We start from the raw sequence: 27,356 nt of genomic DNA, 5'->3' as shown, positions 1-27,356 counted from the left end.
AACTAAGCTGCACTCACACATCCCTGTTCCCATGTGCACACATATTGAACAATCTTTCACATCTCACTGAACACACAGACCTCAAACCGCGTCCCAAGTACCCCACACATCACACCACAGCGTGTCCTTAATAAGGCTCCCCATTTCTCGGGCTCTCAAATTCCACCCACAAGCTCCACAGGACCCTCCACACCCTCCCTCCCTCGGCGAGCATGCGTCTGGGGGTCACGCCAGCCACAACCCCCTGCCACCCCGGTCCCCACCCCACAGCCAGGGGCTCTCCACCAGCAGCTCCCTGCCCCAGCCCTCTGCCAAGCTGGGCAGCCCCGGTGTCTGCTGGCAGGCCCTGCAGAGATTGCCGGGAGGTTGATGATGTGTCTGAAGAGGAAAAAAAAGGACATGATTTGGAAAATATTTCCAGGATGTGAAAACAAACGTATGATATTTGATCTGTTTGTGATCCATTTGTAGCACTCGTGTTGCTAAACACTGCTTGATGGAGAAAACATTTGGCAAGAATTGCAAGTTTTGTTTAGAGGTTTGGGGAAAAAGCACTCAATAAAGAGAGAGCTGGTGTGGCCAGGAGAGATAAAAGGGGGGTGCGCATGGGAGATGTGAGTGGAAATTGGAGACCAGGGCCGTGAGCGGACCCTGCAGAGAGCACTACGGCGCTTACAGACGACCAAACTCCCGTTTCCAGGGGGCATCTCCAGAGCTGCCCTGCGGTGCTTTCTCTGTGTCCAGCTGCAGGTAGGGCTCCCCCATTGCCCACCCCTGGGGCAGGGCAACCATGACTGGCACCCTCATCAGCGAGGCCCCCTTTGCCTCTCCAAATGCCGCCCGGTGCTAAAGGCCAGCTCCAGTCCACCGCCCAGGATGTATTCCGTGACCTCTCTGTCCCCCTGCAACGACTCAGAGCTCCTTCCACACCACGGCCTGCACCCCGTCAATAGACACTTCCTCCAACAATGCTCCTTAAGCACTGTTTGTCCGGGGCACTGAGCTAGGGGTGGAGGAGAAAGCTGTCACCCAGACAGACCAGCTTCTTGCTACTGGGGGGACAGTGATATTATTAAGTGAGAGAAAACGTGGACACTTGTGGAAAGGGGACGGTTGGATACTGCGAGGATGCAGGATGGGCTTGGGGTCAGGGTGTTTGGTAACGAGCGGACTAGGGTTTGTTAGTTGATTCTCTACACCAGGAAAGTTACTCTGTCTCCAGTTCTACAACTAGAGGAACTAGTTGTCTTCAAGGACCCCTCCAAGGGTTAGAGCCTGTGGGATTTGCAGCCACTGCAGATTATCAGAGCTAGAGCGACTTTGGGCACCTGCCAAATCACCTCCATCTTTAGGAACCTGCTCAGCGAGGTTGAAAGCCTCTCTCTCCTGGTTGCCCGAGAACTTCTGGGACGGGCACCCCATGGTCATCTATGTGTGTGTGTGCACGTAGCAGCTCTGTCTTGGAGCCTTAGACTGGGTTTTAGGCCTCCTCCAATCCTGCCAGCAAGGGGTGGCGGGAGAGGGGCTTGATGTTGAAATGCTCCCTGTGTCCCGTTTGGGCAGAGACTATGTGGTGGCCTGGGGGCTCCCTGCAGCTGTCTCCTTGTCTTGACCTTCCACGCCCTATGGTTCTCAGCTCACACCCAGTAAACTGAGGCAGGTTTATTATTCATTTACTACACCTGTGCTGGCTTCCTCTTGTTGAACTTGAGGTGACTATTTCCTGAGGTTTCCTCTGAGCACTGCCTGGGCCCACAGGAAAACTCAGAGATGCAGGGAGGGCAGAGTGGTGCTCACGAGCAGAGTCTAGCAGGCACTTAAAGCCCAGTGCCACTCCTTACTAGCTGTGCCACCTGAGGCAAGTTATCTAACCTTTCTGTGGGTCAGTTTCCAGTTCTGTAATGATGCCCACAGTTCAAGATTATTGCAAGTATCAGCAAGTGCTAAAACTGCTTGGGAGATTGTAAATCCATGGTATGTGCTTGATGAAGGGGAGCTGTTATTATTTTTCATGGGCACCTGTGGCCTGGCAGATGCCAAAATCATTCTCCTGGGGCCATCGGTTCTTTGGAGAAGGAGCAGGAAGGCCCTGGGAACCGTGGGGTCCAGTTGTCATCACCCTCGTGCAGGTTCAGGTCCCAGCTGTGAGTGCCTGTCTTGCTGGGTCTGGAAAAGGTGGTAAGTCTCGCTACCTGGCTTCATGGTTGCCAGTGTGGGCCTGGCACCCTGGCATCAGCAGGCAGGCATTTGTATAGTCACCACCGGGGAACAGGGATCACAGTGAGAAAGACAACTGCTGCTCTTTATAAGAAAGCAAAAAGGGAAAGAGTGGAGAAAAACCTGGATCGTACATCTGGGAAGGAAGTGCCATTTTCTCTGAGTCATCCAGCATTTTCAGATTCTCAGATGTCAGCTGCTGGGGAAGCAGTGACCCTCCTCTGATCCCGGGGCAGCTCTCCGGAGCAGATGCCCTGGCTGGGCCTTCCCAGAGGCCACGGCACTTGGGAAGTGGTACTAAAGGAGCACTGGCCCGTTGGTGCCACGTGCCAGGACGCAGATCCAACTCTGTGCTACAAACTTGAGCAAAGTAGGAGGAACGACTCACTGCCTTTCCCAGACCTGGCAGGACGAGCCGCTCACAGCTGGAACCTGGACTTCCTCATGTGGGGTGGGGATGACCCGGCAGCAGGGTTCCCGGGGGTTTTCTCCAAAGAATGGTGCCCTGCAGAGTGAGCTCTCATTGGTGCGGAGCAGTGAGGAGTCTGTGGGCAGAGGCTGGGTCTTTTCTTTCTTCATGGCTGAGTAAGGCTTCCAGGAAGAAAGATGAGTTGAAGCGCTGCTAAATGCTGAGAGGACAAAAGCAAGGTCACTTTGTCATAATACATCTTGTCCCTTACAATTCATCCACTCTACAGTGATTACCCTCACCAACAGACTCTGGGTTCCATTGATTTGGAAGTGTGGTGTGTGTGGTGTGTGCATGTGTGTGTGGGTGTCTTGTGTGTTGGGGAAAATCTGCTAGCCATTAGAATCTTAGAGCACAGAATGTGGGGGGCTGGAAGTATCCTTAAAAACTACGAATCCCATGTCTTTATTTTATAGAGATGGTGAGTTGATGCCCAGAAAGGAGAAGGAGCTTGCCCAAGGTCACATAGCAGAGGTAAGGCCGAGAGGGGCCCCAGGCCTCTTCCTCTCAGGATGGGGCTCCCCGGCTTTGCCTGATGACCCAGATCTGTCCCAATCTGGAATCAGAGACTGGCCGCACTTTCCGGAACCAACTGGTAACTCCCCAAGCCCTGCAGTCACTCGGTGCTGACATTTGCTGCTTTTTACTGCCAAATGCTGCTGCTCGGAGATGCCATCTCCCGAGGGAGAAATTCTTGAAAGAGACATTCCCCTTTCCCCTTCCCAAATTAGGAGTTAATTAGTACCAAAATGTGCAAGGGGGGTGGTGCGTTGACTGGCCATCCTCTGAGATCCTAAAGCAGAGAAATGTCCCCTTTCGAAAGTGCCTAATTGTGCCTGCGTCTGTTTGGAGAAGGGAGCCTCTGCGTCTGGGCCAGGCACCCTCAGGGACGGATCTGTTAACTCGCTGTCACCTCCTTTTGAGATACCATCGTCTTGTAACTCTGAGCAATAAAACGTGTAATCGTGGGCCTTTTGAAGCCAGACCGTGGGTCCTGGCCAGTTTGTTTACCCTGAAAGGCCCGAGTCAGACGGGATGGCCGTCCCCGTTGTCTCTGGGTCACCCATCTGCCCCCAGAGTTCTTGAAGTTTCCTGTCCTTGCTTCAGGCTTATGGGGGCCCCAGCCCCCTGTTTTTTTGCTTTCAGAGCTCCACAGTTCAGAAACCATTGTTTTCACCCCAAAGTCTAGCTCTTTGACCGAACAAGACTTTCTTTCGTTTCAAGTGTTTGCAGAAGGGCTGGCTCTGATGTTGGAAGGCAAACTCCCCAGGAAAGCTGTGGTCCCCAAATTCCACCCTTGGATCCTCTCCAGCGGCCTCTGGCCTGGAGCTCTGAGGCTGGGGGTGGCAAGCCGGTGGGGGGGACCCCTGCTCCCCTCACGCTGCTCCTCGGAACAGCTTTCTATTACTCAGAATTGCAGTAAAGGTCTCAAAAGACAAAACTAATTAAGATTTACTGAGGCTGTCATTGTATGATAATTCAATACCAGCTCATTATTAAAACCACATTTATTGAGGTTTAATCACTATGGAGCAGACTGCTCTGGCATAGCTGTCAAACCGCACAAAATGTGGTCTTAATAATTAATCAGTACAGTATCTTGTCGTTCTAGCATTCATCTGGGGCTTGGGTGTGTTTTTCCTTTTCTTTTTTATTAGAGAAGTGGGTTTACAGAACAATCGTGCGTAAAATTCAAGATTCCCGTACAGCAGTGGGCGCGTGTTTTTAAAGGGACTCTGTTGAGGTAGTTTTGAAACTCCATCGTCTTTTGTTTTTAATAAGCCTTCAGATCCTTTAAGCAAGGGGAAGGAAAAAAAGAAAAGACGCCTCCACAAATTCCAGCCCCAAGCCCCTGGGATGAGTGCGCCTTGGGATCCAGTGCTGAGCTGCTGACATTTTGTTTTCCAAAGGAAGAGAAAAATCCGTGCATGCAGGATTTGTTTGCCTTGCTTGGAATGTGCAGGCGCCTGGGATGGGTGGTGGGGTGGGTGGTGGGGTGGGCCTGGAGCTCGGGCCTCGCTCCTGTCCTCGAGGCCGGCAGGCCAGGAACCTCGTGTCCCAGACAGCAGGGCTAGGATTTTCGGAGGAAGCTGCCGTCTCTGCCCACGCAGCCAGAGACTTGTCCCTTAGAGAAAGCCGTGGCTTTTGAGGGGGCTGCGGAGTGAAGCTGGCTTTGGATTCTCCTCTCCACTCGGGCTTCCTTACAGAGGGGATTTCAGGATCAAATGAAATCCCCTATGTGACGTCTCGTTTCATTCCCAGTGTCTTCCTTACATCCATCGCTGAGCCATTACTCTTACTTTAATGATTAAGATTGTCGTCGTGTTGGTGCTGGAGAGGGTGGGCTCCAGGGTCCGTCTGCACGAGCTCCAGTCTGAGCTCCGGGACCCGCCAGAGGTTTGATCTTAAATCAGTTCTTGGCCCTTGGTATGCCTCGGTTTCCCCACCTCCATGGCCTCCTGGTTCTCACAGTCAGTGAAATGCCACGGGGAGCCTGGGAGCGGGTTAGGAAGACCCTGTTTCCCTCCGTTCCCGTGGGCTCCGGGGTTCGCCGGCATGAGCATCTGTGGGGTTTCCAGTTCCTGAGCCGATTTGCACTGGTCCGGGAGGCCCCGAGGGCAGCGAGCCCCCCTTCCGTGTCAGCTCCTGTTTCGGTCTCTTCTTGTCTACGGCAGTGTGCAGGAACCTCATCCAGGGGTGATTTTGCCCACCAGGGACATCTAACCATGTTGTCATAACCGGGGGTGCTGCTGGGCATCCCACAAGGCACTGGGAAGCCCCCGCAACAGAGAATTGTCTTGTCCCACGTTAATAGTGTCAAGGTCGAGACATCCTGCTCTAAGAACTCAGACTTCTTCCTGCTGGGAAGTTCTGCATAAAAGGGCCGGGGCCTGCACACAGATGGTGGCCTTCTCAGCGGGGTCTGGAAGGTTGACTCGTCCTTGGGCAGCATGACTCTGGTGCGGTAGGACAAGACAGAGGGCCTGGTCTCTGCCTGTCACCTCCAGGCTCCAGAGGGAGGAATGAGGACACTCTGTTCCCCGCCCAGCTCCACCCTGTGCCCAGGGCTGGGTTTTCTGGCCGGATGTCAGCACTCACTGTGCCTGGCTGGAGCCGGGCACTGTGCCTCAGCCTCCTGGTGAGGCTGCATGGGACATCAGGACCTGTCCTTGGCTGTACACCGTGCCCACCATTTCAGCTTTCTGGAATTCCTGACTTCTCTCACCCTCTTCCCACAGGCACCCAGATTCTCGGGGTGGGGTCTGACCCTGATAAACAGCTCCATTTCCACTGAAGACCCCGCATACCACTTTCCTCATGAACCATCATCAGGACTTTCACCCCCGTGGGGGCTGATGGCCTTGGGGAGATCTGCACCTCAGGGTTCACTCTTTCACTGGGGCCCACTCTCTCCCGCTCCTTCCAGGTTATCTGTGGAAGTTATTTCCCATAGCAAAGAAGATCCAGTGAGGGTGAAATTCAAGTTCTGAAAGGTGATGTCTGGTCCTGCTGCCTTGGAGAGGTTTGCAGAGAGACAAATTGGAGGTGACCCCCTCTCTGCCTTGGGGGATGTGCCCGGCCCATCCCGAAGGGAAAATCCAAGGTGCAGGCTCCCGTGGCTCATTCACAGCTCCTGCAGAGGCCAGCCCAGGGCAGAGAGCAGCTGGGGGGAGGTTGGACAACAAGCAGAGTGATCTCAGCATGGAGGTTGCAGCCATGTACCCAGGTTGTAACTCAGTGCAAAGGCTGAGCCCCCACCTCCTCCATCCTTCCCACCGTGGCCGGGGTTTAGGTAAGAAAGTGAAGGTTGTGTTCCCCATACTTGATCCACCCCTGGGAGCTCCCTGCTTTCATCTGGGGTGAGAGCATCACACGGTACACATGCTCGTAAAGCCCCTTTGATCCTGTCATGTCCTTCTTCTGTGAGTCTCATGAGATCTGTGCTAGGGAAGTGGTCAAGTACTCACAACAGATAAGGAGATTCAGAGAGGTTGAATGTGGAAGCCAAAGCTGCATAGCCAGCAAGGAACAGAGCTAGGACTCCAAGCCAGGCCTGCCAATCTCACCTGCAGGGAGCCTGGGAGAAGCCCAGGGTGACCCCAACCAGCTCCCGCCAGCACCAGCCTGTCCTGGGCAGTGCATTTTGGAGGCTCCACTTTGGCCCATATGCAGCCAGATGCCTCCCCAGAGGGCAAGGAGTCTGTGGGGACATTGGAACCTGCCTGCCACAAACCCCTGGCTGCTCTACCCCTCTGTGCTTTGGGTTCCTAAGACAGCAGAATTCCCTGCCCCGGAAGCCTTGAGCCTGCTTCTGGCCTGTGTGGGCTTTTTCTTGGGGAACTGCAGTGCTGAATGCTGGTGTGCGTGTCCCTGGACTGGAGGGATGACTAACAGTGGCTCTTTGTGGGGGTGCAGATGGAGCGTGAACATGTGGGCCACTGACCATGTGGGACAAAACTGGGGGTAGGAAGGAAAGGTGGGCAGGCCAAGGCTGGAGGCCAGGGCTGGCTCTGGTCACAGGCCTGGAGACGCTCCAGAGCTGCCTGCACCGTCAGTGCCCTCCCCAGACCCTCCTCAGCTTCATCTTCCCTGGGTGGGCACCACAGCATGTCTGATCACTCCCCCTGCTTCCAACCAGAGCACACTCCACTTTCCTGACCTTTCAGTCTTGACGACGTGCAGGGAAAGTGGCTTGTGATGTTCTCATGAGAAATAATTTCACACACATCTTTCTCAAGTTGCAAAACCCCAAGTCCAGGACCCCAGAGACGTCTCCCTGCCACCCCTCTTTGCTGCAGCTTGAAATGTGTCTGTTGCTTGTCTTCTGTGCTCCTGGCCCTGGGGCATTACTGACACGGGCCACCTGAAGGTAGAGAGACCAACGGCTCACTGGGGAGCGGGGGACTGACAGGTCTCGTGGGATCAGGACTTGTGGTGCTAAAACGGAGCCAGTCCCAAGCAAACCTGGCAGGCAAGTATCTTCCTAACAGTTGTCATCCTTTTGCCACCTTGACTGCACCCACTTACCCCCTAAAAAAAGAGAGTCTGATCACATCATTTCCTTGCTTAAAAACGTCCTTTGTTCTGGTTATCCACCGAAGTGCAGCTCCCTGTGGGAAGCTGATGTGCCCTTTCATATTCTGGGTCCCCTACTTTGAACTCTGCACCTCTGAACTTTTTGTCTTTCCTGAACTCACCAAGCTCCTTCACACCCCTACTCTCTCCTGCCACACAGCCACTTGTCTCTCAAGATCGCCTTCAGCTGAGATCTCCTTTGAAACACTTTTTAATCTCCATCCCCCATCTCGCTGTCAGACTTGTTCTCTATTTTGCCAGCTCCCATTGCACTTGGTACAAATTCAACCAATGTTTATTGCAGGAGCTTGGAACTGTGCTGGGAACACTCTTCTTTATAAAAGCTCTTCCTGTGTGATCATTGTTTGTTTGATCGTCCACATTTTCCTGCTAGACCAGTGACTTCTAACTTTTTCCAGGGGCTACCAAACCCTTCAAGAGTCTGGTGAAAGCCACAGAACCTCTGCCTAGAAAAGTTGACAAATACTCAATGTTGTATGTGATTTGGGGAGTTCAAAGACACCCAGGGGTCTGCAGAACCAGAGTCTGGAATTCTGCACTGCACTGGACATTGCTGGAAACACTATCTGATTTATCATCGTATCCCCAACACCTAGACTCAGGGAATAGGTGAGAAATAAAGGATTGTTTTCCCCACTTGACCGAGCTCTCCTGTTCCTCCCAGCTCTGAGGCCTGACGGTCTGACATTTCAGGATGGAGCTTGTCTAAACTGCACTGAACTGAGAAAAAGCTAGAAAGGCTGGGAGAGTGGGCAGAGAAGTTAGGTCGCTGTGGGTCACCTGGGGGCAAACACGGAGAAACATGCTTGGAGAAACAACCCATGATGGGGGTACAGGCGAAATATTGGTGTCTAAAGAATAGAAAATCTCTCGGAACCTAACTGGAACCTATGTAGCCACATGTTTTTACCACAAAGGATCCTATTTATGCCGATTCCGTATTGTCCTTATGGTATCACACAGACAGCAAAGCGGGTCCTCTGCAGTGGGGCGTGCTGTGGCTGTCTTGGGCAACGGAACCGATTTTTCACCAGCACTGAGCTCTGGGGAGCAACTTTCAGTGCCAACTTATTTATTGCTGAGCATTCAAATGCCAAACCCCCATCCCCAACAGCTCCCGGCTAGAGCCTGTACCACTTAGGATATCTGTATCTTTGCATCTGTATTTCAGGTGCTATCAGATACGAGGGGTTCTTTTCCTAAATTGCTACCTGGCTCTGTCTCCTCTGCTTCGATCTGAGCACATCCCGGCCCCGGGGGCTTCCAGAAGCATCCTGGAAGCCTAGTTTGGTTTCAGGATCTAGGTAAGCATGCTATTCTGCAAAGGGAACAATTATGCTCCCCAAACACACAGAAGCATCAGAATTCACAGCATGCAGTTTACGAGGGCAATAAAGTTTTATACGCTGCTCCGTGGAATACCTAATACAGCCAATTAGCCACCAGAATAAACTGATGGGAGAGAGAATGGCTATATTTGGCTCAGACTTAATTATTTTGCATTTGAGCCTCTCAATTCCACATAATAAAAGTCCATGCTGCCCTTATTTCCTGGTTAGGTTACTTAATCTCGGCTCTGGTAACTGAACCCTTGAGTGGAGTAGGACTGTCCAATGTCAGGGGTAAGAAAATGTGAAAGGTTTGACATCAATTACAAAATTACACACAACATAAAGTTTAACAACTTGAATCAGGCTTTCATTGCTCCTTAAAGAGACTGTATGGCTTTTTAAGATCTAAAAATTAATCTGTTTCTAAGTCATACCTTTTTGGAAGCCCTAGATCTTAACCTTAGATGTAAAGGGGAATCTCTTGCTCTCTCATTTTAAAAATACACCCCCGTTTCATTTTAAAAATGCTGTTTGAGTTCTTCAGTTTGAATTCTTCTAGGGAAGCCGTTTTCTTAAACAAACCAACAAACAAAAAGGGTGGCGGGAAGGATTTAGAAATTGGATTGTCCTCCTGCAGAGTACAGTTCTGGGAAGGCCAGGGTGAAATTGCAGGGATTTTCTGCCCTGGCCCGTGGCCAGAGTGGCCTCGTCGGACTCTCCATGGTGGCCTCCTCGCCATCAGTCCTTGATGCTTGATGGTCCCATAAAACGCCACATGTAACTAGGCAGTTTTGGCCCCTCCTGGGCCAACAGGCGGCAGGGCCAGGGGCAGATGACCTCTCCCCTTTAGAAGTGTGGTGTCTGCAGCCCCGAGGTGGATGGCAGGGCAGGGGGCAGCCGGCGAGGAGCTGCCCCTGGTAAAGGATGGGAGAGCTGTCTGCTTGCTTCTGCCTCACCAGGATGGGCCACGAACAAAGAGGGGACTCCGGGTCTGTGTTCTGCTTGCGTCTGTACCCCTAGCCTCACTCGGAGCCTGGGCATGTTGAATAAATGAATGAGTGAGTGGACCCAGGGGTCGTTGTGTTGGTAGATCACCGGGGTTGGCAGAGCATTTCCCCTGCTCTGACACCACCAATCTTGTCATGGGGAGACATGAATCAGGAAGTTTCCATCAACCACGGGCAGAATGCTGGGCAGTCCCCAGGGAGAGAGGCAGACGTGTTGCCCCTGGGTAATGCTCCAGTGGCCACAGCACGTCCTTTTCAGGACACACCCGACAGTGTCGTCCCTGGAGCCGCCCTGTTCCCCTCACCCGTTCTCTCTACGGGCGCGTCCTGCCCCACTGGCACCACCTGGCTCCGCGCGTCATTTCCTGGCCAATCGATGGTGCCTGACACACACCAGACAATCGCGTTCTGCCATAACTTGCTCATTGGCCTTAGACATGGAGCGTTCTGGAAACTCCAGTGGCAGCTTTGACCTTTGACATACTGTGTTGTCTTATGAGACCTGAGGATGAAAGTCGACCAGTTTGATAATGGGTCACGTATTATCACATGGAGACAAACCCTAGCTGGGGTCACCCCTGGATCACCTGGCATTCAAGAACAAGGACCCCTGGAGAATGTCAGTGTTGGGGTTTTCCCTTTTTTCCCTCCAACCTCAGCTTTGCAAAGAAAAAGGCAAACAGCACCAGAGCACACTTATACCAAAGATTTAGTCCCAAAGGCAATTTTCAGGGTGTGCCTCGGGGGCAGCTCACATCCAGAACAATCTTCTTCTTTGTCTTTAGTCCCATCCATAGGACTCTGGGGAAAATGAGTCTCAGCACCCCGGCAAGTATGGGGGCCACACACCCACTGCTGGGGTGATTTCCAACGTGTCATAAAGGGGTGAAACAGCAAGAGGTTCAGGCTGAAACCATAGATATCTAGAAAATGAAATTAACCCCAAATATTTACACACACACAGGCACACACACTCTAGTGAATTTGGTTTTTACTCAACTTGTCTTTTGCAAAAGATAATTTTGACATCTACCCCCCCCCCCACAACTCCCCAAAACACCCACAGAAATTGAAGAAATCTTGCAATTTAAAATATTTTTATTAAATATTCCACTCTGTGCATTTATTGATACTCCCCCTGGAAATGCATTAAATCAGTGATGGTATTTTCCATTAGAAAACATTCATCCATAGCTGGGAGAATTAGTGGCAACAAAACCATTTTTATTGCAAAGCTCATCACAAATCCCCTCCATAATTTTATGAGAAAGGTCATTAAACTTCTAGCTTCTGCATTATCTCTTTCCTCGGACCATTTCAGAAAAAACATTAGTTTTTCACACTTCTTTACATTTCAAACATTAAAAAAACCTTAATCGATGCTTTTACCTAAAAAGCAGAGAACTAGGTTTCCCATCATAAAACGTTATGTTGTTTACACAAAAACTGCAGCAAACCTCATAAAACTCTATTGATTTCCCAGTGGGGTCCTGCAGGGACACTTGGCCACGCTAGACGGGACACTGATTTCCAGCGCCGGAGCAGAGTGGACTTCCCGTGGAACGCGGCTCTCAGCTCGGGCCCTTATGAATCAGGCTTTCCAATTAGGGCATGCCAAAAAGGCACCTTCTCTGCATTCAAGGCCGGAAATGCGACTTCTGAGCAACCAGGGGAACAGGCACGAGGTGGAAAAATTCTACATAAATTCCCGCCCTACCTTCTCGTCACCGTCTGCACACCCTGAGACCATTTTTTCCCACCGCCTCCAGCTCCCCAGAACCTTAGCTAGATCCTCGGGCCTGGCCTCCAGGACAAGTCTCCTCAAGAAGAGAAGGCCTGCCAACTGGCATCACGCTTTGCTAGAAATCACACGTTCTTTCAAATCTTCCCTTGGGGATCAGTGACTCTTAAAATAATAATGGCAAGGTTTTGTTCTTGCTTCCTAGAGTTGAATAAAGCCTCAGGCCAAAATGCTCTGAAAACCTAAAAGCATTAAATTGGAACCGGACTTTTCAAATGTCTGTTTTTCTGATGAAAATCAGAATCCATTTTTAAAAATTAATTGCTTATTTGCTCTATCAAGATAAGATCTGAAATGCTTTTGTAGTTTTATGTTTGAATATTGGGTGCTTGCTCTGTTTTATTCTAGAATTCATGTGTGATAGCAACATTTATTCTGCAACTTCAGGGCATGCATTGTTTCTCATAAAGAGTTTTGCAAGCAAAGGATGCTTTAAGAATTGTCCCATTTGCTTATTTTTACCCTCTTGGTACCTTCTTGGTGGGAACATCAGGAGAATAGCATGACAATGTCCTCAGTTAAAAAAGATTTATCCCGTGTTATATATTCTAAATTGTTTAAATGTTGGGGACTTGGGAAACTCAATTTGTTTCTTTAGTACCTGTTGTCCCTTCTCTTGGTTTGAAAACGGCTGTCCTCTCAGGTCAAACTGTAGAGCCAAGCTGATGAAAACATGTGACAAACTCCTTCAGGCTGAGCCCTCCTGGGGATGGAATTCTCTCCTGCAGAATGAAATCAAAGGACAATGACTTTTAGGTAGAAGCTCACTCCTTGCTGATTTGTAGTTATGGCTAAAATCTTCATCATTGAGCTTGTCCAGATCTTCTCTTTGGATAATCAACAAATCAGTCTAGAAAATTTATGATTATAATGTTTGGAGTATCTGCAAATCCTGCTGCTTTGTGTCATAATAATAATAGCTAATATCCATCTAATGATAACTCTCCACCAAGCATGTTCTAAGAATCTACCTATGCTAGATCATTTCATCTTCACAACAACCCTGTGAGGTAGGTTCTATTATAAGCCATATTTTACAAATACAAAAACTCAGACATGGGCAGGTGCATGCCGTAGACGATGGGCCTTCCGACTTTTAGCCACTTTAGCCACCCGGGGATACTACCTCAGCAAGCCAGTGTTGCTCCGGGGTGCAGCCTTTGCAGGTGTGGAGGACATGATGCAGGGAGAGTAAGAGGAGGAACCTGGAGGCCTAAGGAGAGCTTGGCCATGAAAGTGCTTTTGAGCTTTGCAAAGGAGCTTCAACTGATGGCTGGGCCTCACCCCAGAGATTGAGATTCGGTGGGCCTGGGGTGGGGTCCAAGAATTTGCTTTTTCTAATGAGGTCTCAGGTGATATTGGTGCTCTGGTCTAGGGCCCACACTTTGAGAACCACTGGTGTGGATTAGAAGAGTGAGAAACAGAGCTGCCCGGAGGCAGTGGTCCACATCAAAATAGATGACGGTGGAACCATCCAGAGGGTCTGCTGCCCAGGGGGGTCCTTTAGTTGCCCACGATCACAGCACTGAGACAGGGACCCAAATCTCCAGACTGTTAGTCCATATTGCTGCAGATCAGGGAACTCCTAGACCAACACGCAAGCAGTTTATTTCAAGCTCAGCCTTTATTAGAAAATGTAATCATTTGGTCTTGTACAACCATGAAGGTCACATACAAAGATTTATTGTTTACATTTTAAAGGATTTTGACTGCTGCAGAGAAGGGTGTGAGATTCTTCTTCATCTGAAGTCAACGGGCTTGTGGTCCTGGAAAGAGAACTCAGTCCAGCGCTAATCCGATTTTCATGTTAAACAAAAGGCTCTGTGCTTCCTCCAAAGCATAGAAAGACGAGATTCTAATCAAATGACCCCCAGGTTGACTTTCAAATCCTGCCATCCTACAGGGAAGCTCTTCTTAAACTTCTGTGAAGGAGATTCTGGAAGCTGAAGGGAGTTAGAGATGGGAAGATAATTCCCAAAATGGTGAAAAGAAAGATTTCACGTATTTTTTTTCCCTCTCGGTAAGAAAGAATTTGGTGGCATTAGTTATTTGGGAGTGCGTGTTTGGGCTGGGAGCTTTTGTTTCCTTTCCAAACTTCTTAAAAATAGTCTTTCTTCAGGCGAGGGTCATCTCAACATGGGCAATGTTGGTTCGAAGCAAGACATGTTTTGTGAATGTAATCGCCTATTGACCTGAAGATTTCAATTGCAAGGAGACAAAGAATGTGGAATTATACTTCTTGCAAAGTTATGAACTTGTCCTTGCTTTGTGTGTGTAACAATAAGTTCTTTCATGATGTGACACTGTGGCTGTGGGTGGCGGAATCTGATACCTGGCAAAAATACAATGGGATTATATAATACCAAAAAAGTCAATTGTCTTCCCCTTGGCTAATTAACTCCTGGGAGCTGGGAAGTCCTGAGGATGAGGTCAGCTGATGGCTTTTGTTCTCAAAAGGGCCTTGTTTCCATGCCCTTTAAGGTGCTGTCTGTTTGGTGTGTTTTTATAAACGGAAGGGAAGTCCAGACCCTAAAATGGTTGATGCTGTGATTTGGCTGCGGCTTTACTGGTTCCAGGGAATTAACTTGCTGGGGTTCTGCCCATCACAGGCTTGAGCCTTTAAGCATATCTATGGCTCTGTTCTTGTTTTTTCTCCAGGGACCTTTGCACTCTGGTATGTACTGGGGCAGGGGGCTCGCAGGATTCTCTAAGGAAAGCTCTTGTCGCTTATAGGCCTGACGTGCATTTTGGTATAAATTGGAACTCACAACAACCCAGTGTGGACGTTTCCAGAAGATGAAACCAAGGCTCAGAGGAAACAAATATCATGTGCATGATAAATTAGATAGAAGATTCAAACTCAGATCTTCATCCAGAGCCCAACCCTGTCCCCAGTGCACCATAACACTTTCAGCGATGGAGAAGGGGCCAGAACTAAGCTTGCTCTGGTGGGTGATCTCCTGGAAGGACAACAAGAACTATTTAAAAAGTGGCCTAATAATGTGCTGCTTTGTTTTCTTTTTGTTTCTCTATTTTTTTTCAGATCTTCTGCAATAATCATGTATTACATTCATGAAAGCAACAGATAATCTTTATGTGCCATAAAGACTGAGAAGCAAAGTTGGCAGACACCGAGACTATGTAGTCGATGTAAGATTGGCTAAGCAAGTATAATTACGACCCCAGGAGAGGGAGGGGCTACTTGAACAAAACCCAGAAAGAACAAACCAGAAAGCAAACGATGGACACACATGCTTACTTTAAATTAAAAACTTCTTCATGACAAAAGAAACCAAAAACAATGCAAAACGACAAACCACAGGGTGGGAGAAGATGTTTTCAGCACATAGATCAATAAAGAACTAGTATCTAGAACTTATAAAGAATCCCTACAGATCAGCAAGGGAGAGAAAAGTAACCCGATTCACCAAAAAGGCAAAGAATTTTTTTGGCCACCATAGAAAAGAAAACATAAATGCCTAATAAAAATATAAAAAGATGCTCAAGTAATTGGGAAAATATGAATGAAAATAGTAAATGACATTTCATACTCATCCAACTGGCAAAAATGGAAAAGTCTGACACAACCAAGTGTTACAAGTGAAGATGTAAGGAATGTGGAAATTATACAGTGCTGGTAAGACAGTAAATTGGTACAAGCATTCTAGGTATATGCCCTAGAGAAAATTTCCTATTTGTGGTATACAGGGAAAAATTAATAAGTGGTTATAGCAGCATTGTCTATAATGGAAAAAAATGGGATCAACTTCATTGCCCATGTACATAGCAGATAAAATAAGTGAACAGAATCCATATCAATATAGATGTGAGTCTTAGAAATATTTGTTGAGAGAAAAATGCAATTTTTAAATTGACGTTCTCAATATGATACCGTTTATTTAAATGTAAAGATTCATAAAACAGTGCTTTTTATTACTATGAGTATATACATAATCATAAAAGTATAAACACATGCCTGAGAAGGATACACATCAGTTTCTACTAGTTACCTCAGCAGAAGGAGGAAAGGCAGTGAATTGGGAGTAGATAAGCAACTGACCATATTTGTGGTGTTTTGCATCTAATTGTTTATTTTTACTTTAGCAAAAACAGCAAAATGAGTACATGCATTAAATCTGGGTGGTGGTACACCAGTCTCTATTATATATTATTTTCAACACTTTTGCACATGTTTAAATAGCAATTTTAAAATTAATAAGAAAAATAAAATAAGAAAGGAACCGATTATAAAGTAATTGAATTACTATCACCAAATAGAAATAATTTCAGGAACCAGAATGTAATGGAAAGCTGGTCTTAATTTTTCTCTTTAGTAGAAAAAATGTAGGCCAGAAACAAAGAAGAAATTATAGACCATGAATGTTGTTTCAGACTCTAAAAATTGACTACTGTGTGGTGTTTGGAATACCCTTTTCAAAGAACTTGAATGAGAGGCTGCGTTTCCATCTGTCTGGAATGGTTTAGGTCAGAGCTGCTCGTTTCTGAGCTTCCTCTGCTGGAGGCTGCACAGCAACTCTGGGGTGAATTAGGCAGGTTTGGCCTTTTGGAGTCTGAACTGGGACTGGTTTTGAAATGTCACCATCAGTCCCATCACCCAGAGAGTGCACGGGCTGCAAGTCTGAGACGTTGCTGGTCCTACCCCTCAATTTCCAGGTAAGGGGGACAGGGGGGGCAGAAGGGGGTCACTGAGATTGTTGGGAGCAGAACCAGGCCCTGCAGCCCTGTCCCTGCTGGCAGGGCAAACCCTTTTATGCCATACTCCCTTCTCCTTGCACACAGAAACACCAGGCTTTAGGGCTGCTGCTGCTTTTTTTTTTTTTTTAATTCGTTCTTCTCCCATTAGAAGTGAATGTGGTATAGGAGAGGCTGAATGTTAGGTTCGGAGGGAAAAACTTCACCAGCAAGTCAGAGATTTCTTCATGAAAAAGTCTGCCTGCTTGTTCGCTTGGGGCAAATCCTTGGATGTGCTTTGCCTCGGGGAAAACTTTTTAGCAGTTCAGTCATGAAAAGCCAGGTTTATTGATTGAGAGTGACAAGTTGTTTTCTTCTTGAAATTTGTAAATATGAAAATATTGCCCTGACAGTTGGATGTGTGAGGCACAGAAGTTACTCATTTTCCCCAATAATAGCTAGCTTCGGAGGTGGGGTGGGGATCAGTGTCAGCAAATCCACACGAGCTCAGTGCCTCGTGCCCCTCAATTTCCTGGTTGTAGATTCACCATATGGTGAGTGTGAGGAACCTAGTGCATGGAAACATGGTGACAAAATGAGGTCGGTAAACCTAATGCATAAAACCAAGAAAAGGTGGGCCCTGCATATTGGCCTCTGATTTTCAGGTGTCCTCCCTAGAGCCACCGGAGTGACTTCCTGCCCAGGGGTCACCCTACAAGTCTAAGGTATGGGGGTTCTTGGGGCATAATGTTCCCTCGAGCACCGAGCAATGAGGGATTTTTACAGGATTTTAACCAGCGTCTTAAGTTAGGTCTAGGTTAGAATTCAACTTTACAGCTACAAGGCTGCCACTAATAAGCTGTAAAAATTAAGGCAGCTTATTGGACTTCTTAGAGCTTTAATTTCATCATCTGAAAACAAAGATTATAGTAGCTTCCTCAAATGATTCACATGATTGAATGAGACAATATATATAAAGTGCACTGCCCGGTGACTAACCAGTAATGAGTGCTCAGTAAACGGTGGTGGTTGTTAGGGTGAACTTCTTGGTGTGTGTGGCACGTTTGACGGAAACACCTATGTGATGGTTGATTGTATGTGTCATCTTGGCTAGGTGGTGGCGTCCAGTTGTTTGGTCAGACACTGGCCGAGGTGTTGATGTGGAGACACTGGGTAGATGGGATTAGCTTCTACAGTTGGTTGACTTTAAGTAAAGGAGATCGCCCTCAATAATGTGAGCTAGCTTCATCCCTTAGGAACAAAATAACTGAAGGCTCCAGGAAGATAAAGAAACTCTGACTCAAGACTACACATCTACTTCTCTCTGAGTTTCCAGCTTGTTGGCGTCCCCTATGGAGTTTGGACTCCAGACTTCAATATCAACTCAACAGAATTTCCCTGCCCTAAAGAATTTGGAGTTACCAGTCCCTGCAAATGCATGAGTCAATTGTTATTTATGTTAACTATCTATATCTATATCTATATCTATATCTATATCTATATCTATATCTATATCTATATCTATATCCAAATATATAGATAGACATAGATATATTGCATTTCATATAACCTGTTGGCCTGTTTCCCTGGAGAGCCCTAACACAATGTATAAGCTTTTTTTTTGCCCTGATAGAGCTGAACAAGAACACTTTTTCAACTTGTCAAAGATAAACCGAGGCATTAAAAAAATTTTGTTAAAGCTTATTTGGGTAACAAAAGGTTCATGAACATATGGAACGGAAAGCACTAAGGAGCTCCACTGAGGGGAAGGGAAGGGGGAGCTTACATAGGGCAACACGGAGGTAAGTGAGGAAATGTTCTAACTGGCATGTTAAGTTCCCATTTTACATTGGGGAGGTTTCCTACAAAGTGGGGGGCAGACATACGTTGATTAGTATAGTATGCTTGTCCCTTCTGATGAGCTAGATCTACTGGACTGAAACTAGTTTATCACCAGGTGTTGCTTATCTGCAATCTTGTAGAGTCATTCCATTTTCCCAAATTCTTGGAAAGTCCCTGCAGGTCAGTTGGCATTGTCTTCTGGAAAATCTTTTCCAGATAAGGGTCCATCCCAGCATATGCATTGCAGGAGGCCATTTTATTTTACTTAACAAACTCCTGCTACAGACACCTGTGGACTATCTTCCTTCCCCATAGAGATCTCTCTCACCCCCATCTTTGCTATTATTTCCCTCCATCTGATCTGCAGACCTCCTAAGGAAGGTGGACTAGGAAGGGTTCTATGATTGAAAGGGTTTGGGAAATAAACCTGGTGTGTCCTCTTGAAGATTCGCAATGCACACTTGCATATTAAAGACGCCCCTGTGAAGAAGCAAATTCAACTTTAACATGGCATTTTCAAAGCTAACTGAACCAGGGGAATCCTTTTGACCGCACCCCTGTTCCTACCCCACAGACCCTGAATTCTGTGGTGCACACACTAGAACTTGCTGACCCAGAGTCCCCGCTCTGCCGTGCATTTGTCTGCTCGTCTGCTGACATCTAGGAAGCCTCTACCCCATGGGCACCTTGCTGGCTGGGCTTGGGCTCAGGCCATTAGAGAGCCCTCCTGTGCACCCTTGCTCCTCAAACTAACAGAGCCCACGGGCTGTGCTCCTCAGATGTGTGCTAATCGCCTCTGAGTGTGCTGATCTATGTGCAGGCTGCCGCTGTCCCTCTGTCCGGAGCTGCAGGGAGACCATATGTCTGTGACACAGCAGCAGCGTCTGCTTTGGAGATTGGCTCACAAACTGGGGCCCCCTGTGACCCGCGCTCCAGGCAGCCGGGGTTCCTGTGCACAGCCCCGCTCTGCGACGCCCACCTGATCTGCACGGCAGCAAGGGGTGGCTAACCTGGGCGCTTCTTTCCTGCCTTTGCTCCCTCGTAACTTGTGCCCTAAGGTGACTCTTCTTCTCTGCCAGGTTATAATTACACCATGCCACAAAATCCCCAGATGAGCGCTTCTCAAACTTTAATTTGCATGAGTCACCTGGGTCTCTCGCAACTTGGGGTTCAGGAATTATAGTTGGGTCCCTGAGAATCCGCATTGCTAACCAACTCCCTGGGGATGGAGGTAGTCCACGGGCCACACCTTTAGGAGCCAGGAACTGCCTCCAAAGTTGCCTATCTTGTCTAGGGGTTTCACATCTTTGAGCAATTTCACCAGTACTTTCATGGAGACATTGAGACTCTGAGAGTCTAAGTGACTTATTTGAGGTTGACTCAAATAAGGTTGAATCAGCCTGGGGCTCCATTTACTGCAATACACCCCCCCCAGGCCAGGCCATGGCGGGTTCTGGGCATTATTTACCCCTCTCTCGGGGCTCACCTGCTGTTAAAATTATGTCTATGCCCATCACCTCCTCAAGCTGACCGCAGCTCTTTGAGGATAAAATCCCAGCACATGTACATTTATATCCCAACAGCTCTTGACCTGGGACTGACAGTATATTTCATTGAATAAATGGCCAGGATCTGAGGGTGCTTCATAGTCGTGAGAGGAGGAGGATGCTCTCCGTTTCTTATGCTTGCAACGGCTCCTCATGGCTCGCCTCGGCAGCTCCTGGATTCTGGGGATGTCGAGGACTCCACTGAGAATCAGAGTCCATCTATGAAGCCTCTTCCCAGAAGGGGGCAACTCATGTAGATTTTTGCCCAAATTTCTGGAGCTTCACAAGGGGTCCTAAAACCAGGTTCCAGAGGCTCCAGTTAAACTTCTCTGGATAAAATTAAGCCCTGTAGTCTGTCACCCAAAGCTCTTTAGGATATATGTGATTTGCTTTCTTGCATGATGTACTAGTTGAGGTTTCTTTGGTAGCAAGTGACAGAAATCTATTTGAATTAGCTTAATCAAAATTGTATTTATTTTTGCATTTGTGGGTGAAGGGAAGGTTATGGGAAGGGTTAGAAAGAAGGGCAGTGAAAAATCAGGCAGCAGGTCTGGAAAACTCAGTGGCTGGAACCAGGGACTCTAATGATTGGAGATTTGTTTCTTCTCCTTACTCATTTACGTTACAGGGTCAGGACTCTGGGCAGCTCTGGGTTCACGCTCTCACAGGCCTATGACCAGAGAGAAAAGGACTCTTTTCTACCACTTTTAATAATAGTAATAAAAATCCATAATATCCCAGAGAAAGACCCTAATTGGCTTGGCTTGGCTTGGTGCCCATTGGGGAACAATTACTGTGGCCAGGAGGGTGGGGGAGGGGGGCTGCTCCTGCGGGGGTCCCGTGCCCACCCCTCACCCATCACTGTGCAGGAGGAGGGGTCAGGGGAGCGGAAGGCGGCTGGCCTCTGGACCACACAGTGGAGGTGTGGGGAGGAGGGAAACGTTCCCTCAAGACAAGGAAGCGGGGTGCCAGGCAGCCACTCTGATTTGTGTTTTCTGTAACTCCTTTTCTGAAATTCTCGGCTGTGGTTCGGTTGGGTCATTCCACGGTGGACTCACCCTGCCGGACAGGATCGAGCCTGAGGTCTTCTGGAGACTTTTGTTGACCAGCCCAGGTCTGATCTCCTTGACTGTCTGAAGCTGGCCTGTGGACCTGGAAATTTGGGCTCTGCACGTGTGCCTCGCCTTCTTGCAAGATTGGATGCTCCTTGAGAACAAGAATCCAGATCTTTTATGTAGTCTCTGTGGAGCCCAGAACAGTGCTCAGTACATTGTGAGCTCTCGAGAGCAGCCAGGAAGTGACCGAGCAGGGGCTGAGTGTAATTAGGGTGCTTGGATGCTGCCCAAACTGCTCACTGGCTGCCAGGCGATGCCTGGAAGGGAAACCCGAGGAAAAAGCAATCCTTACCGTCAGCCAGCCGCCCCCAGCCAGGCTGCACGTTTAGAATCACCAGGAGCTTTGAAAAATCCTGCACCTCAGACCAAGTCTCTGCAAGTCTCGGGACAGGACCTTTTAAAGCTCTGCGGGTGACTGCAGTGCCCGTCCGAGGCTGCAGACCACGGCTAGGCGTAGTTTGCTGCTGAACCACCAAGCTCGGGCAGCGAGAGAGATCAAGGCTCATGCAACATCCCTTACCTGACTGAGTCCCACCTACAACGACTCAGCCTTCATTTCCCAGGACCAGGTAGGCAAATCACTTTGGAGACACTTGTAAATTTGTTGTTCCTGATCAACCAGGCAAGTGGACCTCCTAGGACTCAAGAAACCCAGTGTTTGAAACTTTCTTTGTGTTAAAGTCCTTGAAGAAGGGCCTCCGAGAGGGGGCACTTTTATGCAGGGGGGTGGGCAGGCTCTTTGCCAACTGTCAGCTCAGGAGAAGAAAAGGACCAGGAAAGTTCTGTCCTGAGCTGGTGACAATGAAACCCACGAGGAGTTATTTGGGGAAGAAAAGCCATCAGCGTTGACAATGCTCTGTTGGGGCTCAGGAGAAAGGCAGAGGCCCAGGGGTGTTTTCAAAGTTGGCCCTGGAGGGCCCAGGCAGCCGTCCGTGGTGACACAGGGCCAACCAGCAGGAGATCAAAGCAGCCGGGTGTCTTGGCTGGTGGTAGTTGTCCACTGTGGTCTGGCCTCTGTGTCCTGCTCCATAAACATCCCTGACAGGGTGGCATCTCCAGAAAGGATGGCAGTACAGACGGGAGCACATGCAGCCATATTTCAGCCTGGACACGGAGACTTTCATGTGAGAGCGTGCGTGTCTGGGGCTAAATTGCTGAAGCTAATTTGCAGTGATCTGAATTTACGGCCATGGAGGACAACAGGATCAACCAACCAGACCCATACGTGTTCAGTCCCCAGAGCCTGGGACTCCGAGAGCAGCCCTGGGTGGGGAGATGGAAAGGGCAGGGAGAGGGAGCTTTTATTATGGTTTCCAGCAATAGGTGGTGAACCAGTCCAACCAACAATGATTTTTAAAAGGCAGTTTTTAGGATCCTCCTCCCCCACTCATCCTCTCCTCTCTCTCACCCAAGGCTGTCTGCACAGCTTTGATCTTGAAAGGAGTTTTAGAAATAATTCAAAACCACAGACGTATCCCACACTGGGAGACTGATACCCCAAATTTGCCTTTTTGGCCTGGCAGCCCCAACCTCATCCTCATGACCACAGCTCCTTGCTTTGGAGGGAGCAGAACTCGGTTTCCCTCAAGAATGAGGGGCCTGGACACCTCTAGGCAAGCTCAGAGAGTCTCTGCAGAAGGATGCAGGTGAAGGGGTGGCTGCCCCAGCAGGGGGCTTGCCATCCTGCCTCTCCTGTTTGCTGCCTGACTCATACCACCTCTCACCTGTGCAAAGGTGGGGAGATGTGCCAGACCTCTATCTAGTGAGCCCTTCGAGCTCTGAGGTCCAGGAATTGATCAACCAACAGGAGATCAAAGCAGCGGGGTGCCTTGGCTGGTGGTAGTTGTCCACTGTGGTCTGGCCTCCGTGTCCTGCTCCATAAACATCCCTGACAGGGTGGCATCTCCAGAAAGGACGGCAGTACAGACGGGAACACATGCACAGAGCTCGGTGCTAGGGCCCGTTCAGAAGGAAATGCGAATAACCTTTCATTTCCCCAGGGAAGACAGAGTCTGAAAAGTTTCTTAGGGAGAAGGGCCTGGCCTCATCTCCTGGACTGAGAGCAGATGTGCAGAGTCTCAGAGGGGCGTGCATGTGTGATAGCAGGGGGGAAAATAAGAAACAGGTAGGAAAAGGGCTGTGGTGGGGGTCATAGCTCCCAAGCTTGCTCTCCCTTTCCCCAACCTGGAAACAGAAGGTCAGGAGGTTTCTGGGCATCCAACACTATTCCTTGATCGGCTCTTGTCAGGTGGGCATCTTGACATGGGATGGAGGCTCCCAGCTTATCATGAGGGCTGTGTGCATGTGTGTGCACATGTGTGTGTGTGTGTATGCACACATACGTGAGTGAAATGAGGCAAAGTGGTAGCTAGGAGATACAAGGGAAGACAGCAGGAGCCGGTGTGGGAACAGCGGGTTTGGGGAACGAGGACTCTGTTTTAAGCAGCAGCTCTGCCTTGCCCTCAGCTGTGTGACCTGGAACAAACCACGTACCCTCTCGGGGAATTTACTCTGCTGGAAAAGTGGGTAGCAATTCCTGTTCTGCTGGTCTTGCCTTCTTCACAGGCAGGGGACATACATGGAACATCGTGATGTAGACTGTAAGTAAATAACCAAAGGGGGGAGGTATGCAGTCATGGAAAACTAAAGAGATCACCTGGCCCCATCTTCTCATTTTATATAAAAAGAGGAAGCCCCGGAAGTTAAGAGGTTTGCACAAGGCCGGACAACATCAGACTGACTAGATGAGCAAAAGATGCAAAATAAAGTGGAATTAATGAAATGTATCTGGAAGTCCAAGGAAACAATAACAAAAATAACTCATCTATTCTTAAAGCCAATCGAACAAAACCCATCATGGGGCAACTTTTATTTTCAACACAGCTTCAAATGTTTCTGTCAACATTATTCCAAAATGATGTCAGCTTCCCATTTTTAGGTTTGACTATCTACCTGCCCGAAAGTCTCTTGCCAAAGCCACTGGGCTCCTCTTTGTGTGGACTCCTTGGATTTTTCCTTTCCCATCCTGCTACCCTTGGGACGTGGAAAATGAGCCCAGAAACAGAGAGCGAGGAACTTACCGTGGAAGGCTCATCTTGGGGACAGATCCCAACCCTTGGGAAATGGGTCACCAGCAAAGTTCTTAACATAGTGTCTGTGGCACGAAAAGTAATGTTCAGTTTAAAAACTGGCAGCAATTCTCTCAGGGAGAGAATTGTCTTTTGTTTCGCAAAATACCTTGATGGCATTTTTGAGTATGAAAGGTGAGCTCCCTGCAGCACATGCTGGGATGGGCTAGAGTGGAGGTGGTTTTTAACATTGGCGGTGCGTTGGAATCATCCAAGGAGCTTTGAAAATTATACGAGAAGCCTGTGCCCCACCTCCGGGGAATATGATGCAATTGGTGTGGGTTGGGGTCTGGGCATTGATATTTTCAAAAAACTTCCCAGGAAATTCTGATGTGTAGCCCGGGCTGAGATTCCCTTGGGCTAGAACCAAACCAAGGGGGTAGAGAGAATAGTGACAGATTCGGGGGGCTGGTCGCTCGAGGGGAGGGGAGTGAGGGCAAGGAGTCCAGCCGCAGTGTGGTAGGCTGGAGCTCTCTGTGCCGTGACCAGTGAGGAGTTCGGGTGCTGCGAGGAGCCAGGGACTGTTAAGAAAGCAATCGCTTGCATTGAATTTTGGTCGTTTGCTGGGCTGCAGTGTAACCCGGTCCCATATTTTCAAGTCCTTAGTGAAAGTCTCTGCATGTCCCTTCCAGCGTCCCTGGTACTGAGGAGAAATGCAGGGACGTAGGGAGACTCCAGCGATGGGCAGAGCGAGTCCAACACCTCCAGCCGACGAAAACTGGAGCAGGGATCTGCAAGGGTAGGAAACTAGAGCTAGAGGGAACCAGCACGTTCATGAAACCCCCAAGAATCCTCTGAGATATTGGGTGGGTTGTCGGGTTTCCAGCTGCTTGTGGGATAGGGATTCCAGGTAATTTTATTTAAAATTCCATGGTTGAAGTGCCTCTGCTGGAGGACATGAGGACTTACAACCAGCTGACACTCGTGCTGAAAAATAAAGAGCAATTCATGACCTTCTACTCCTCCACCTTCCAGGCTCTCTGGGCAAGAGTTCACAGCTTTCGTGGTTCATTCGTGGTCATCTTTCTCTGCACCTCCCAACAGACCCGAGGGATGGGTCAGGAAGGAGTTTGTCACATTTGATCTCTGAGGAAGGTGGTGTCCAGCGGCTCCGGCTGTGTCCAGTCAGCGGTGGTGTTGTGGAGCTCGCGGCACGACCAGCTCTGAGCCACCACTCCTGGTGCCCAGCTGGGGGTCATTCCACCATTCCAGGCTGAGCTTTGTTTTTCCAACTGCTTCAGCACTGGAGCAAGGCCTCCTTCTGCCTTCCTTTCACTCTTTGAAACAATGTGAGCTCCAGATCCAACGTTAACTTTAATCTCCCCGCTATCTTCCAGTTTTTCCTCTTTCCTCTCTTCTCCATTTCTTTTCTCCCTTTTCATTCTTCTTCTCCATTTTCTCATCTCCTCTTCTGCATCCACCTACTGTTTCATTAAAGTTTAAATGGCCAGGCTGTCATTAGCTAGATTTTCTCCCAGATTAGTGTACTCATGTATGAAGTCCATCTATATATGTTTTCTAACTCTTCTTTGTTAGTTGCTCTTCTCTGTTTTTTTAATCTGATTCAAGGATGAGCCAAATGTCCATACCGGAGTATACTGCGGAATTATCTGCACTCTGGCCTAATTGGGAAAGAGTTTTCCTGCTTATCTGTGAGGCACTTCTGGGTTTGCTGTCGGACCTGCACACGTCCATGCGTGGTCGATGTAACCCACATTCCAAGCAGATAAAGAGAACTTAATATGCTAGCTGCTTTCAGCTGACCTTTTCTCTAGCTTTAGAAGAGGAATGGTGATCTGTTTCTCCCCCGTGGAAGTAAATAGCTGAGTATATTTTATGCCCAGGTGTTTGCCATATAGCCTGATACAAAACCATGTCCTGGAAAACTATAAGCCAATCTAATTTATAGAAATAAACTGAGAGAATCATTATTTTTTATTGGTACCATTAATGTGAAGAAAATGCACGTTTTCCAAATATATGGCGAAAACGTTTCTTTTCCCTTATTGGGTCCAAATGTTAGGTTTAAATTATTTTACTATGCAAACTTTCTTTCATATCTTGGCAGTAGTGATTTCCATTTTTATTCCTTTGGTATCCATAATCTTAGGAGAATCAAAAACATATGCTTTGCGATCACTGGACAGCTCCTCCTCCAACATTTAAAAAATGCACAAGGAAGGTTATTGCTCTGGTAGCAAAAATAGCAGGAATGCTATGGGAGAAAACTATGAGGACATCAGGGCTGAACAGGAAAGAGGTTCAAAGGTGCTTTCTGGTTTTCATGCTTTTGATTTGCAAGTCACTAAGCTGGAAGAGCCGCTGCCTCCTGCTGACTGCCACTAGGAATGCAATTTTTTCTTCTCTAATAGGAGATGCTTATTCAGTGACTACAGATTTGCAATATTGCAGGAGAATGAGGGATTTGGATTTTCAGTGTTTCTTGAGTTGGGGCACTTGTGGCTTGAGGGGTGGTTGAAAGATGCACGGACTTACAGCCATCCCATTGCCTGCAGGAGGAGGGCACTTCTGGCAGTGAGGGAGAAGAATCACCCCAGTTTCAGCCCCAGGAATTGCAGGTTGACCAAGATGAGGATAAGTCACCGAGGAGGTGAGTGCGTCATGTTCCGTTCTAAAAACATAATAATTAGGGAAAATTTGAAGAAACAGCATATTTTAAAACACAACAAGGGGAGGTGGGAAGGGTGTGGAAGAAGAAGGGAAGGGGCAGACGGGCGGCTCAGCATCACCCAGGGGTGAGATGTCAAGGGCTTGGGCCAGCCAGGCTCCACGTGCTGGGTCGTCGTTCAGACCTTGCCTCAGCAGGTTGCAGAGTGCCTTATTGGTCCTCTGTCAACCAGTCTCATTCTGTGGCTTTTTTCATTCTTTGACTGTGCAGTTAAGGCTTCGGTGCAATAGCAGAGGGATCCCAGCGTTAAAACCTAAGTAAGTTGACATCGGCCCTACGCCTCAGACCCTAAATAGACAGAAAAAGACAAGACACAGTTCTAATGCTGCTGGTTTGAGCCTCCCTGCTCCTAGAACAGAATGTACCCTCCACAGATGCCACCCTTTTCTCTCCTTGGAGTCAGATTGGGAGCTGGGCAAAG

General features: G+C 48.5%; 1 long non-coding RNA gene across 1 annotated transcript; it reads left to right on the top strand.

Moving 5' to 3' along the window:
* The first annotated feature begins 699 nt into the window (after positions 1-699).
* Positions 700-26,800, top strand: LOC119516558. Its single transcript, XR_005213316.1, has 3 exons — positions 700-750; positions 3,103-3,160; positions 26,763-26,800. It is a non-coding gene; the product is annotated as an uncharacterized LOC119516558 (long non-coding RNA).
* The last annotated feature ends 556 nt before the right edge of the window (positions 26,801-27,356 follow it).

The sequence above is a fragment of the Choloepus didactylus genome, chromosome 20 (genome assembly GCF_015220235.1).
Source record: "Choloepus didactylus isolate mChoDid1 chromosome 20, mChoDid1.pri, whole genome shotgun sequence".
In the NCBI taxonomy this organism is placed as follows: Eukaryota; Metazoa; Chordata; class Mammalia; order Pilosa; family Megalonychidae; genus Choloepus; species Choloepus didactylus.
The sequence above is the reverse complement of the archived record's forward strand: the minus strand, read 5'-3'. Positions and strand labels throughout refer to the sequence as shown.